The sequence below is a fragment of the Podarcis pityusensis genome (genome assembly GCF_964106645.2).
Source record: "Podarcis pityusensis genome assembly, chromosome: 4".
Classification (NCBI taxonomy): Eukaryota; Metazoa; Chordata; class Lepidosauria; order Squamata; family Lacertidae; genus Podarcis; species Podarcis pityusensis.
The window spans coordinates 10,149,263-10,162,467 of record NC_138027.1 but is presented as its reverse complement, the minus strand read 5'-3'; the positions used below and the strand labels follow the sequence as shown (position 1 = coordinate 10,162,467).

The 13,205-nt window shown below is 42.4% G+C and overlaps 1 long non-coding RNA gene and 1 pseudogene across 2 annotated transcripts in view; one reads left to right on the top strand and one right to left on the bottom strand.

The window, feature by feature from the left end:
• LOC308475413 overlaps window positions 1-13,205 on the bottom strand; it is a 171,463-nt gene that overhangs the window by 104,229 nt on the left and 54,029 nt on the right. The gene's annotated exons all lie outside the window — the stretch shown is intronic.
• Window positions 9,579-10,827, top strand: LOC308476290 (mid1-interacting protein 1-B pseudogene; annotated as a pseudogene). The gene is made up of 2 exons (XR_013991619.1): window positions 9,579-10,109; window positions 10,484-10,827. The product of XR_013991619.1 is annotated as a mid1-interacting protein 1-B pseudogene (transcript).

The following is a 13,205-nucleotide window of genomic DNA, read 5'->3' as shown; positions in this document are numbered from 1 at the left end:
GGGACTGTGCTGGAAGGAGTGATAAAAGGAACTTGTGTCCCTCTAGAGGGAGCTCTGGGATACTATCATAAGGATGCGGCTGGGAAATTGTTTAAGATAAAAGTTCTGAGAAATTAGTTTTGACCTTGGACTTCTTAAGGATGGCGGTCGGGAAGGAAGTCGAGTGGCAATTGAATAGAACATTTTATTTGCTGGGAAAGCTGCAAGACCAGATAAATGTTATGGCTACCAATGTTGTAACCTTGGGAACAAAACTGGGCATTAGTAAAGAAGTTGACAAGAATCTTTTCCAACTGAACAAATTGAAGAATCTGAGAAGGAGGAATCTGTTGTGATTAAAGTGATGCAAGGGGGAGCCGTAACCCTACAGAGGCAAATGGTGGACTATAACTTGAGGCCTTACATGATGGCAACTAGGAGGAGCCAGTTTTTGGAGATGGAAGCCCGGCTTGGTTTGGAAAATGAAAGATGGAGAGATCACCCTATGTGGAGATTAAATGACTTTTGGGACACAAATCTGAGTCAGGCGGAGGCTGGAGTTTTTAGGGCCTTTGGATTTGAAAGGAGTGTGAAACAAGATTTGGTCCTGGAGGTTTTGCTGAACATGATTAGAAGGGACCAGTTGGTTAAAGGTATACAGGTCGGAGCTAAACAGTACAAATTGAGAGCATTTGCAGATGATTTAGTATTGACGTTACAGGAGCCAGAATCTAGTACTAAAAGGGTTTTAGAACTGATTCAAGAATTTGGTCAAGTCGCAGGATTTAAATTGAACAAGTTAAAAACTAAGGTTTTAGAGAAAAATCTAACACCAATGGAGAGAGAGAGGTTTCAGAATGTGACAGGTTTAACAGTGGTTAAGAAAGTTAAATACCTGGGGATCAACATGACAGCAAAAAATGGGAATTTATTTAAAGATAATTATGAAAAATGTTGGGCTGAAGTGAAAAAAGATTTAGAAATTTGGTCAAATTTGAAGCTTTCACTGCTGGGCCGTATTGCTGCGATAAAAATGAATGTATTGCCTAGAATGTTGTTTTTGTTTCAAACTTTGCAAATAGTGGACAAAATGGATTGTTTCAAGAGGTGGCAGAAAGATATTTCTAGATTTGTCTGGCAGGGCAAGAAGCCCAGAATAAAATTTAAAATACTAACGGATGCAAAGGAAAGAGGTGGATTTGCCCTGCCAGACCTTAAACTTTATTATGAATCAGCAGCTTTTTGCTGGCTGAAAGAATGGTTGCTTCTTGAAAATACTGATCTTTTGGATCTAGAAGGTTTCAATAATGTATTTGGATGGCATGCATATCTGTGGTATGATAAGGTCAAAGCACATAAAGCATTTAAAAATCACATTGTCAGGAAAGCATTGTTTAATGTTTGGATAAGATACAAGGATTTATTAGAAAACAAAACTCCAAGATGGCTGTCACCAATGGAAGCGAAAGCCTTGAAAAAACTCAATATGGAGGTCAAATGGCCGAAATATTGGGAAATTTTAGAACAAGATGGAGATAGACTGAAATTGCAGAGTTTTGAAAAATTAAAAAACAAAGTGCGAGACTGGCTTCATTATTTTCAGATAATGGAGGCATTTAATTTGGACAAGAAAATTGGCTTCCAGGTGGAAAAATCAAAATTAGAAACTGAACTGTTAGAACCCAAAACTAAGAATTTGTCAAAGATGTATAACTTGTTGTTGAAATGGAATACTCAGGATGAAACGGTGAAATCTGCTATGATTAAATGGGCACAAAACGTTGGACACAACATTATGTTTGCTGACTGGGAACAGTTATGGACCACAGGTATGAAATTTACGGCATGTAATGCCTTAAGAGAGAATATTATGAAAATGATATACAGGTGGTACATAACCCCAGTCAAGCTTGCAAAAATCTATCATTTGCCCGATAATAAATGTTGGAAGTGTAAAGAAACTGAAGGCACATTTTTTCACCTTTGGTGGACGTGCCCAAAGATTAAGGCTTTCTGGGAAATGATATATAATGAACTAAAAAAGGTATTTAAATATACCTTCTTGAAGAAACCAGAGGCCTTTCTCCTGGGCATAGTCGGCCAATCGGTGTTAAAAAAGGATAGAACTTTCTTTATGTACGCAACAACAGCAGCAAGAATACTCATCGCAAAGTATTGGAAGACACAAGAGCTTCCCACACTGGAGGAATGGCAGATGAAACTGATGGACTATATGGAACTGGCGGAAATGACTGGTAGAATCCGTGACCAGGGAGAAGAGTCGGTGGAAGAAGATTGGAAGAAATTCAAAGATTATCTGCAGAAACATTGCAAAATTAAAGAATGTTAGAGTGATGTTGGATTGAAATTAAGTGGCTTCTAGCTGTACAGGCTTTAAAGTTATATATAGATCAAGATTAAGGATTAGGATTTAAAAAAAAGTTAAAAGAAATGGAAAATTGGTTTTTAATAGGTAAAAATTTAATGTTATATTATATTAAGATTAAAGATTGGGATTAAAAAAAGAGGGAAAGAAATTGCTGGACAAACAAATTGAACTGGAATACAAAAGAGGGAGGTATGAGGAGGTCCAGAAAATAAGTAAATTTAAAAGTGGCGATGAAAAGGTGATATTGTTTTTAACTGTTTTCTTTTCTTTTGTTTTTTTGTTTTTTGTTCTTTGTACTGTGTATTGTGTATTTTTGTATTGTGTATTTTCCTTTTTACTTTTAATTCTTTTTATTGATATGTTCTTTTTTATTGGAAACTTTAATAAATATCATTTAAAAAAAAAAAAGAAACAAGATTTGGAATATCCTATAGGCCCTACTTCTAACTACGGAAGTCTGGCATACCTGCTAAGAAGGAATATGACTACCGACGGGTTGGAGCTTCACCGAGATCTGTTTTTTAACACCAAAGACTACCAAAAAAGACCGGCAGAGGGGACATGAAAGAGATTTAAGAGCCTCGGACTTAAGATCTCCGGGTTGAAGGTTTTCCGAGATTGATGGAACTATCGCTAGGGGCCGAAACCGGGGAGGGGAGTTGGTGAAAGAAAATTGGGAATTTAAAATGTATATATTATAATTTGTTTTTTTGTTTTTTGTTTTCTTTTAATGAGAGATGGGAAAATCGTGGATTGGAATTTTTTCTGACCCTAGGGGAAACGTTTTAAGAATAAGCTTAGATATATAAGTTTTAAGAGAAATAAGATTAAATAAAGTAAAAGTGGATGATTAATTGGTGAAAGAAAGAATGGGAAAAGACTATTTACAGAAATATTGCAAAATTAATGAATGTTAGAATGATGTTGGATAGAAATTAAGTGGTTTTTAGCTGTAATATTATAAGGGAATATGAAAAATGGATTATTAATAGGTAAAAATTTAATGTTACAATATTTTAAGATTAAAGACTAGGATAACAAGAGGGGAAGGATTTGCTGAACTAACAAACTGAATTGGAATACAAAAAAGGGAGGTGCAAGGAAGATGAAAGATAAGTAACGGAAAGATTGAATTGTTTTTAACTACTTTTATTTTGTATTTTTCTTTTTTCTTTTTGTAATATTTTGAAAATCTTAATAAATATCTTTTTTTTAAAAAAAGAGGACGCGTGGGCCCACTGCATGGGGTGTTAAATTGTGGCCTGCCCGGCCGTCTTCCCTGCTCTTTTGTCCGATCTCCCACCTACCCACCCTGAATTTGATTGCTTTTACTGACGTTTTGACTTTTCTATGGACTAAGTCGGCCGTCGTATTTGGGGCCAGGCAGGAATTTTTCCATTTGGCAAATTGGCACTGGCCATCTGGCTTTCACCTAACCCTCTGCAATCCAGCCAGTCCATGACATCTTGTCAACTACCCCACGCAGCACAATGCTGTTCCTTGCTGCAATAAATGGACACAGTTCCCCTTCTGGAGCTGGCTGGCTTGATTACCAGCCACCAGAGACATGTCTGACAAGTATCATCCCACTGGTCATTACAGGCAAGGTTCTCTTTGGCCTGGTAGCTATTGACTTCCCTACATGAATTTCTCTAACTCCCTAATAAAACCACTACAAGGCAGTGTAGTCCTTAATTACACCGTCTCTCTCGGCCTGAAAGCAAGATGAGCGTTGCAACCCCATAGTCGCCTTTGACTGGACTTAACCGTCCAGGGGTCCTTTACCAGCTCCACCTGGTAAGCAGGCTGAGACCCTACCTGCCCGCAGACTGTCTCGCCAGAGTGGTGCATGCTCTAATTATCTCCCACTTGGACTACTGCAATGCGCTCTATATGGGGCTACCTTTGAAGGTGACCCAGAAACATGCAGTTACAGCAGCGAGAATATTAATGGCCCAAAGATGGAAACAGGAGGAACTACCGACCCTGGAAGAATGGAGAATGAAAATGATGGACTATGCAGAACTGGACAAATTAACTGGGAAGATTAGATATCAACGAGACCATAAGTTCATCGAGGACTGGGGGAAATTTGTAGAATATCTGAAAAATATATGTGATGAACAAACAACGTTTGTGGGATTTCAAGAAGCTCTGTGAAAGGTTGAGGAGTATTGTAAAAAAGAAAATAAGATTAGGAAGGCATATAAAAAGGCAGTATTAAATTTAGGAAATGCGTAACTAAAATTTAATTGCGGATGATTGGCAGATAAGCTGAAGGAACTCCATAATATATAATTTGTGATAAACCTTTGATATGGTATTATATCTATATTGTATTGAAAATTAATAAAAACTTTTATTTTTTTAAAAAAGAAGGTGACCCAGAAACTACAACTAATCCAGAATGCGGCAGCTAGACTGGTGACTGGGAGCGGCTGCCAAGACCACATAACACCAGTCTTAAAAGACCTACATTGGCTCCCAGTACGTTTCCGAGCACAATTCAAAGTGTTGGTGCTGACCTTTAAAGCCCTAAACGGCCTCGGTCCTGTATACCTGAAGGAGCGTCTCCACCCCCATCGTTCTGCCCGGACACTGAGATCCAGCGCCGAGGGCCTTCTGGCGGTTCCCTCATTGCGAGAAGCAAAGCTACAGGGAACCAGGCAGAGGGCCTTCTCGGTGGTGGCGCCCTCCCTGTGGAACGCCCTCCGATCAGATGTCAAAGAGATAAACAACTACCTGACATTTAGAAGACATCTGAAGGCAGCCCTGTTCAGGGAAGTTTTTAATGTGTGACATTTTAATGTATTTTTAATCTTTGTTGGAAGCCGCCCAGAGTGGCTGGGGAGACCCAGCCAGATGCGCGGGGGACAAATAAATTATTATTATTATTATTATTATTATTACCTTTACCTATCAAGTCAATATTTGACACCTTAATCTGCTGCCAATCCATTCACTAGACAACCCTGAATTCCAGTTCCCAAAAGTCAGATGTTTGTCTGGTGTAAGAAATGCAACAAAGATCGCTGAACTTTCCCCAAACTTTGTGCGTTCCCTTTGACAATTGGTGTCTGGTTGGGTGATGATCATTCAGCAAACACATGCTCACTCTGTCTGGGGCAGGTGGCACAAACCCTTTGCCCAAGTTATCACCCCACTTGTCAGCCCAGGCAATACCCTGTTTGACTAGACAGCCATGTGTGTGCCTGGCCTGCCACGAACTGCTCGGGAGACACATCCCAAAACAGAGAATATCCCTTCCTCTCTCTCATTTGTCCGCTGAAAGACAACATCACTGCTCAAGGACTGTTTTGATGGGGTCAAGCATCCAAAAGTATTTACATTCTATTCTGGGTCTGTTCTTGTCTGCTTGTTGTTTGCTGCTGACCATTAAGAGGCAGCTGGCTAATGTTCCAGCATTGTAAATAAACCCACAAAAGTTGAAATACTCAGCAGCAGAGCATCTGCTATACGTGCAGAAGATCTCATGTTCAGTCCTCACCACCTCCAGGTAGGGAGGAAAGAGTTTCCATGCTTGAAACAATTTTTTTAAAATTATATAGTTTTTTCAGTCTAAAGTTTTACAGTCAATGATCAACAACCAACATCAAAACAAGTTTCCAAAGAATCTCCTGACCTTCCCTCTTCCCCTTTGTGGGTCCTTTTGTTGAATATTTCCTCCTGCATCGGTGCTGTGGGTTAAACCACAGAGCCTAGGACTTGCCGATTGGAAGGTCGGCAGTTTGAATCCCCGCGATGGGGTGAGCTCCTGTTGCTCGGTCCCTGCTCCTGCCAACCTAGCAGTTCGAAAGCACGTCAAAGTGCAAGTAGATAAATAGGTACCGCTCTGGCGGGAAGGTAAACGGCGTTTCCGTGCATTGCTCTGGTTCGCCAGAAGCGGCTTAGTCATGCTGGCCACATGACCCAGAAGCTGTACGCCAGCTCCTTTGGCCAATAAAGCGAGATGAGCGCCGCAACCCCAGAGTCGGTCACGACTGGACCTAATGGTCAGGGGTCCCTTTACCTTACTAATTCTTTTTCATCTCCGTTATATCCAAACTTCAACATTAAACTACCAATGTTATTCCAAGCCTACTAATGATTTTTAGCCATTTACAATGGTTTTTAAGATAAATTATAAATTTTCCCCATTCCTTATTAAAATTTTGGTCTTCCTGATTTCTCATTCTTCCGGTCAATTTTGCCTTTTCAGCATAGTCCATCAAATTAATCTGCCATTCTTCTCTGGCCGGGACTTTGTCTTATTTCCATCTCTGGGCCATTAATATCTGAGCAGCTGTGGTCACATACATAAATAGTCTTTTCTGCTCCATTGGGATTTTGGCACCTAGAATTCCTAAAAGAAAGGCTTCGGGGGGGTTTTAAACATTTCCCCCCCAATTTATTATATATCATTCCCCTTTTTTTTAACTCCCTTACATTCCACCATTTATGATAAAAGGTGCCTTCTTTTTCCTTACATTTCCAGCATATATTTGACCCTGTTTTATACATTTTTTGCTAATTTACTAGGAGTTAAATACCAACATCATTTTCATATAGTTGTCTTTCAAAGTGTAACATGCTGTGAATTTGAAATCCCAGTTCCATAACTTCTCCCATGTTGTAAGTTGTACAGTGGTACCTTGATTCTCAAATGCCTTGGTTCTCAAACGCTTTGGTTCCCAAACACCACAAACCCAGAAGTAAGTGTTCCGGTTTTGGAACATTTTTCGGAAGCCAAATGTCCGATGCAGCTGTCGGCTATTGTTTCCGGGGCTCCTGCACCAATCAGAAGCTGTGCCTTGGTTTTTGAACATTTTGGAAGTCAAACGGACTTCTGTAATGGATTAAGTTTGGCACTTATGTTTTTGCTATTTATTTTCCATTTTTGTTTTTGAGGCTTTTTCAGTTAATTTGTTTTTGTGACTGTGTGGAACCCTGTTCAGCTACCGATTGATTGATTGATTGATTGATTGTGTGACTGTGTAAATGGATAAAAGTCCCCCATCCAACAATGACTATCATCAGTGCAGGTAAGAAAAAAAAGTGTTTTAATTTTTATTATCTACAATACAGTGGTAACTGTGGATACGAACAAGATCCATTCAGGAGCCCCGTTCGCATCCTGAAGTAAACGCAACCCGCGTCTGCGCGTGTGCGGGTCACGATTTGCTGCTTCCACGCATGCACGTGACGTCATTTTGACTGTCTGCGCATGTGTGAGCAGCAAAACCCGGAAGTAACACGTTCTGTTACTTCCGGGTCGCCACAGAGCGCAACCTGAAAGCGCTCAACCAGAGCAACCTCAACCTGAGGTATGACTGTACTGCTTTATTTATTTTATAGTACAGTACATGGATTAATGCCTTCATTTTATGGATCAATTGTCTCGTTAGAGAGTAAAATTAATGTTAAATTGCTGTTTTAGGCGTTGTTTTCAAAAGTCTGGAATGGATTAATCTGTTTTGCATTACTTTCTATGGGAAAGTGAGCCTTTTGTAATGCTTTGGTTTTGGAATGGACTTCTGGAACGGATTAAGTTTGAGAACCAAGGTACCACCGTATATTATACCCAAGGTCTCTCGCCCAATGACCCTACTTGAAACTCTTGCCGATCAGCTTGAGAGCACTTGCCGTGGGAGCTAGATGGACCAATTCTATTACTCTCTATAAGTTAGCTTCCTACATTCCTAAGCAGTTTGTTGGTGCTGACCTTTAAAGCCCTAAACGGCCTTGGCCCAGTAGACCTGAAGGAGCGTCTCCACCCCCATCATTCTGCCCAGACGCTGAGGTCCAGCGCTGAGGGCCTTCTGGCGGTTCCCTCCCTGCAAGAAGCAAAGCTACAGGGAACCAGGCAGAGGGCTTTCTCGGTAGTGGATCCTGCCCTGCGGAACGCCCTCCCATCAGATGTCAAAGAGATAAACAACTACATGACATTTAGAAGACATCTGAAGGCAGCCCTGTTCAGGGAAGTTTTTAATGTGTGACATTTTGATGTATTTTTAATCTTTGTTGGATGCTGCCCAGAGTGGCTGGGGAAACCCAGCCAGATGGGTGGGGTACAAATAATAAATTGTTGTTGTTGCTGTTGTTGTTGTTGTTGTTGTTGTTGATTCATTTAGTCGTGTCCGACTCTTTGTGACCCCATGGACCAGAGCACGCCAGGCACTCCTGTCTTCCACTGCCTCCCACAGTTTGGACAAACTCATGATGGTAGCTTCGAGAACACTGTCCAACCATCTCGTCCTCTGTCGTCCCCTTCTCCTTGCGCCCTCCATCTTTCCCAACATCAGGGTCTTTCCCAGGGAATCTTCTCTTCTCATGAGGTGGCCAAAGTCTTGGAGCCTCAGCTTCACGATCTATCCTTCCAGTGAGCACTCAGGGCTGATTTCCTTAAGAATGGATAGGTTTGATCTTCTTGCAGTCCATGGGACTCTCAAGAGTCTCCTCCAGCACCATAATTCAAAAGCATCAATTCTTCGGCGCTCAGCCTTCTTTATGGTCCAGCTCTCACTTCCGTACATCACAACTGGGATTACCCAGTAAATATAACTTCCATCTGGCATCTTCATGTTGCGGGTGGCAAGACAGACCTCTGCCCAAGCCCCTGAAATTAGAAGTCTAAACAGAGAGGAGACTGGGCTAAAGACTTGTGCCCAGTCATTGACCCTGTATAGATGTTCAGACGGGACGTGGATTCCCAGACTTAGGTTGCTTGCCAAACATCTTTTTCTGGCCCCGTGGTTTGAAGACAGTCTGCAACATCTCTGCTTCATGTGCCCTGCAGCAAGATGATGGCATGAACCAGCTATCACAAACTGAGTGCAAATTATGCAATGCCAACCAAGGCAGTCTTTCTGTGGTTTCCCAGCAGTGTGGTTCGCCAAAAGCTGTTTAATTTAGTACCAGTCTTGCTTAATTTAGGTCTCTCTCTCTTTCATTATGGGCGGGGGGAGAGAAAAAAGACAACCTGAACCCGCAAGCGTCCAACTTTATGCCAAGTCGCTGATATGGGCAAAAGAGTTTGGGAAAGAATCCAGATTGTAAATAAAATCACATTGCAAACCACAGACGAGTCACTGCCAAATTCTTGCAATTCACGGGAAGCTGGGATTGGCTCCCTGGGAAAGGAGGGTCTGGAACTGGCGTGGAACTGTCCCACTCAGGCTTTCAGAAAGTGACCAAGATTGCTATATAAATTGCCACCAGCAAGGCTGAAACCTAACACAGCTCACCTTTCCTGCACAGCGCAGATTGGGACCCTGAAAAAGAAGTCAAATTCAGATCCGGAGAACCCCTCTCGACCCATCGCCATGGAAGGATACGTCTCTGCCGTCCGCAAGATGGAGCAAACGGTGATGTTTCCCAGCCTTCTCCTCGGAGTCTCCTTGGAAGACCAGGCTGAAACATTCGAGACCAACTCGAGCAACGGAGACTCCAGCGAGAGAGACCTGTATGAAGACTACACTCTGCTAAAATCCATCAAGGGGAGGGCAGAGGGTGGCTTAGCACCTCTTGACTTCCAGAATCCCAGCCTCAAGGAAGAGGAGAGCAAAGAGAAGGTTGATCTGGAAGATCTCTTCCATTACCACGTGTCCGGCTTGCACCGCGTCCTCACCCAGCTGACGAGGAGGGCCAACGCCGTAACTTCCAAATACAATGAGATCATGGGGCAGATCAACCAGAACGAAATCTCTCTCCGCTGGTGAGACACACGCCAAGGACACGAAAGGTGAGTTATTGGCTCAGCCCAGCCACCATGACTATGGGAGCCATGGTCCATAAGATCTGGTGGGAACAGCTTGGTTTTCTACAACAAACATTCTCCTTTCCCTCTATGTTTGTAGTCTCCTGTTGCTGCACTGCCTGTTAACAGAGTCAAAGAGCTTTTAAAAATATGCTTGCAGACTCTTCCTACCTTCCTTCCTGGTTCATTTGCACAGAAGAGATTTCTTGGCCAGCTTGACTGTAACTGATGGGAGTTGTAGTCCTGAACATTTGGCGGCCACCAGGTTGGGATAGGCTGGGGCTGAGTCACAGGGACCTTTGTTTTAAATTATGACACAACCCACCTTGTTAACACCTTTTCCATTTTCCGTTTTACAGGACAACCTGCCTTTCTGAACCTGCACATGTATACAACTTGGGTCCTCTGTCTGAGGCTGTACAAAGAAGGCTCTCAATGGACAATCTAGAGACCTTGACTGCAGCATCTACCCCACAACGTTGTGTAGCATGGACTTTACTTGAATAAGCCAAGCACTGATATTTGTGAACGTAATTGCTATCTATATTATATTTGTGAACAAAATGGCTATCTGTATGGTATTTATGGACAAAATTGATATCTATAAACTCCATGGCAAACGTATGCCTTGGGTTTCCATTGCTTTCTGGTGTTTAAATATTGCTTTTAGTTCAGACTAATAAAGCACTTTGCATCGTTTGAAGCTGCCTAGACCATTGTTTCATCTAGTCCTGTAGTTGTCAACTACCCTGACAGGTAATGGCTCTCATCCGGAGACTTTGCCTGTTATGCTTGCTATCTGAAATCATTTTCATTAGAGATAAGCTCCGTGCCACCTCATGGCTCCTGTGAGGAAATGAAGGGCATCAGTTCCCTGCCCACAATTCAGCCTTTTTGTGTGTGTGTTGCTGTGTGATTAAGGGCACATCCACACTTTCCACTGAAAACAGCGTCTGGGCACAATTTTCAGAAATCCTTTAAGATGTCCTGGAAAATCCAGGCGTATTGCAGCCTGTATCGGAAGTGAGTTTTTTTGGCAAATTTCCTGAAAAAAAAAACACCTCAAAAACTTCTCTTTTTTTAGGGATTTGTCAATAAAACTCAACAACTTTGGCCAATAGAAAACCAAAAATAAAGCTTGCCAACTTTGCAAAAAAAAAAAAAAAAAAAAAAAGCACTTTTGTGTCCAGATTTTCACTTTTTGAAATATTGCAACCCTAACTGGTTTCTTGTCATGGGTCTGAGTGATTTCTCCCCCCGGTGCAGTTTTTAATGGAAAAATCTGCTGTTTACTGCTGAATTGGAACAAACATCAAATGGGTTTTCCCTGCTTAAGTGAAGGGACAAAAACCTCTCAGACCCGTGACTAGAAAAATCCCAGAACAAGCAAAGAGTGAACGGGCCCTAAGTTAGAGGCAGCCCTTTTAATTTTCCATGGAGCAACTTCATGTTAGGGGCATAAATCAAAATGGCTCCCTCACAGGAGGACTGCTCCTTGCCTGTCAGGAAAGGTCCCCCAAGAGGGTATTTTGCCAAGGTGCTCTCCAGGATTTCAGACAGGGAGCTCTTTCCAGCCCTGCCTGGAGATACCATGGTTTTCGGGTTAAGTACTTAATTCGTTCTGGAGGTCCGTTCTTAACCTAAAACTGTTCTTAACCTGAAGAACCACTTTAGCTAATGGGGCCTCCCGCTGCCGCTGCGCCGCTGGAGCACGATTTCTGTTCTCATCCTGAAGCAAAGTTCTTAACCCGAGGTACTATTTCTGGGTTAGCAGAGTCTGTAACCTGAAGCGTCTGTAACCCGAGGTACCACTGTACTGGGCATCAATCCTGGGACCTCCTGCATGGAAAACACATGTGATACCACAGAGCTGTGTGTCATCCAGAAATGCTAGTACAGCTTCCCGTAACATCAAGCCAAGATTTTTGTTGAGTCTGTCCCTGTTCAAGACTCACGTCCAGGGCTGGATTTAGGTTTGATGAGGCCCTAAGCTCCTGAAGGCAATGGGGCCCTTTATATGTCCAGCTGTCCTTTGTCGACAACAAATGGTCACTGTTTTTTGTGCTGAATATATGCTATATGGTAATTTATGGACCTAATAGGTATCTAAAGCCATTTGCACATGCAGAATGTAGGCACCCTATATATAGAAATGAGCAAACCAGTGATATTTTAGGGAGCAGGCTAGCAGGCGGGGCCCATGACTTACATCATAGGAGCCTACACAACACAAAACACTGTTGCTGTATGTAGGTTTTATTTTATTTGTTTTTTATCTTATATTTTGGAAATGTACATCCAGTGCTTTATTTTCTTTAAATTTTTTGGGGCCCCCCAAGAGAGTGAGGCCCTAAGCTATAGCTTGTTTAGTTTATATCCAGCACTGCTCATGTCCCCGATTCAAGGATTGCTGCCTTAGCCATGTCGTTGTCCCTGCCCCTTCCAACATTTCACAGTCGGAAATAGCTTGTAACACCCCTGTTTGAACAATAAGCACTGTGCAATGCCCCGATATGCTCTCACTAATTTCTGAAGGCTCCCTGCTTCGTGGGCTATGCCCATTGACTATGGCATAGCCGGATGAACCCTGGCAATCAATGGGGTGACAGATCTCGCAGCCAGATCGCCCTCTCACCACCAATTTAGGCTGTGTGCACACATATCATTTGAAATAAACAGGGGTCCTTTATCTCCCAGTGCACTTTTGCACATAACAATGTGGGCATGTTTTCAAGCTAGCATGCAACCGTGTTCTCTATTCCCTTCCTTCCCATTCCACAACTTTAAAAAATAATAATCACAGTCTTTTGAAAGAGAGGAGGTGGAAATTGGTATGCTGATATTCAGAGGCTACAGCACTGCTCCTAAGGAGCGCTTGAAAGAGCTGGATATGTTTAGCCTGGAAAAGAGGAGACTGAGAAGAGATAGGATTTTGTTGTTGTTGTTTAGTCGTTTAGTCGTGTCCGACTCTTCGTGACCCCATGGACCAGAGCACGCCAGGCACTCCTATCTTCCACCGCCTCCCATAGTTTGGTCAAACTCATGCTGGTAGCTTCGAGAACACTGTCCTACCATCTTGTC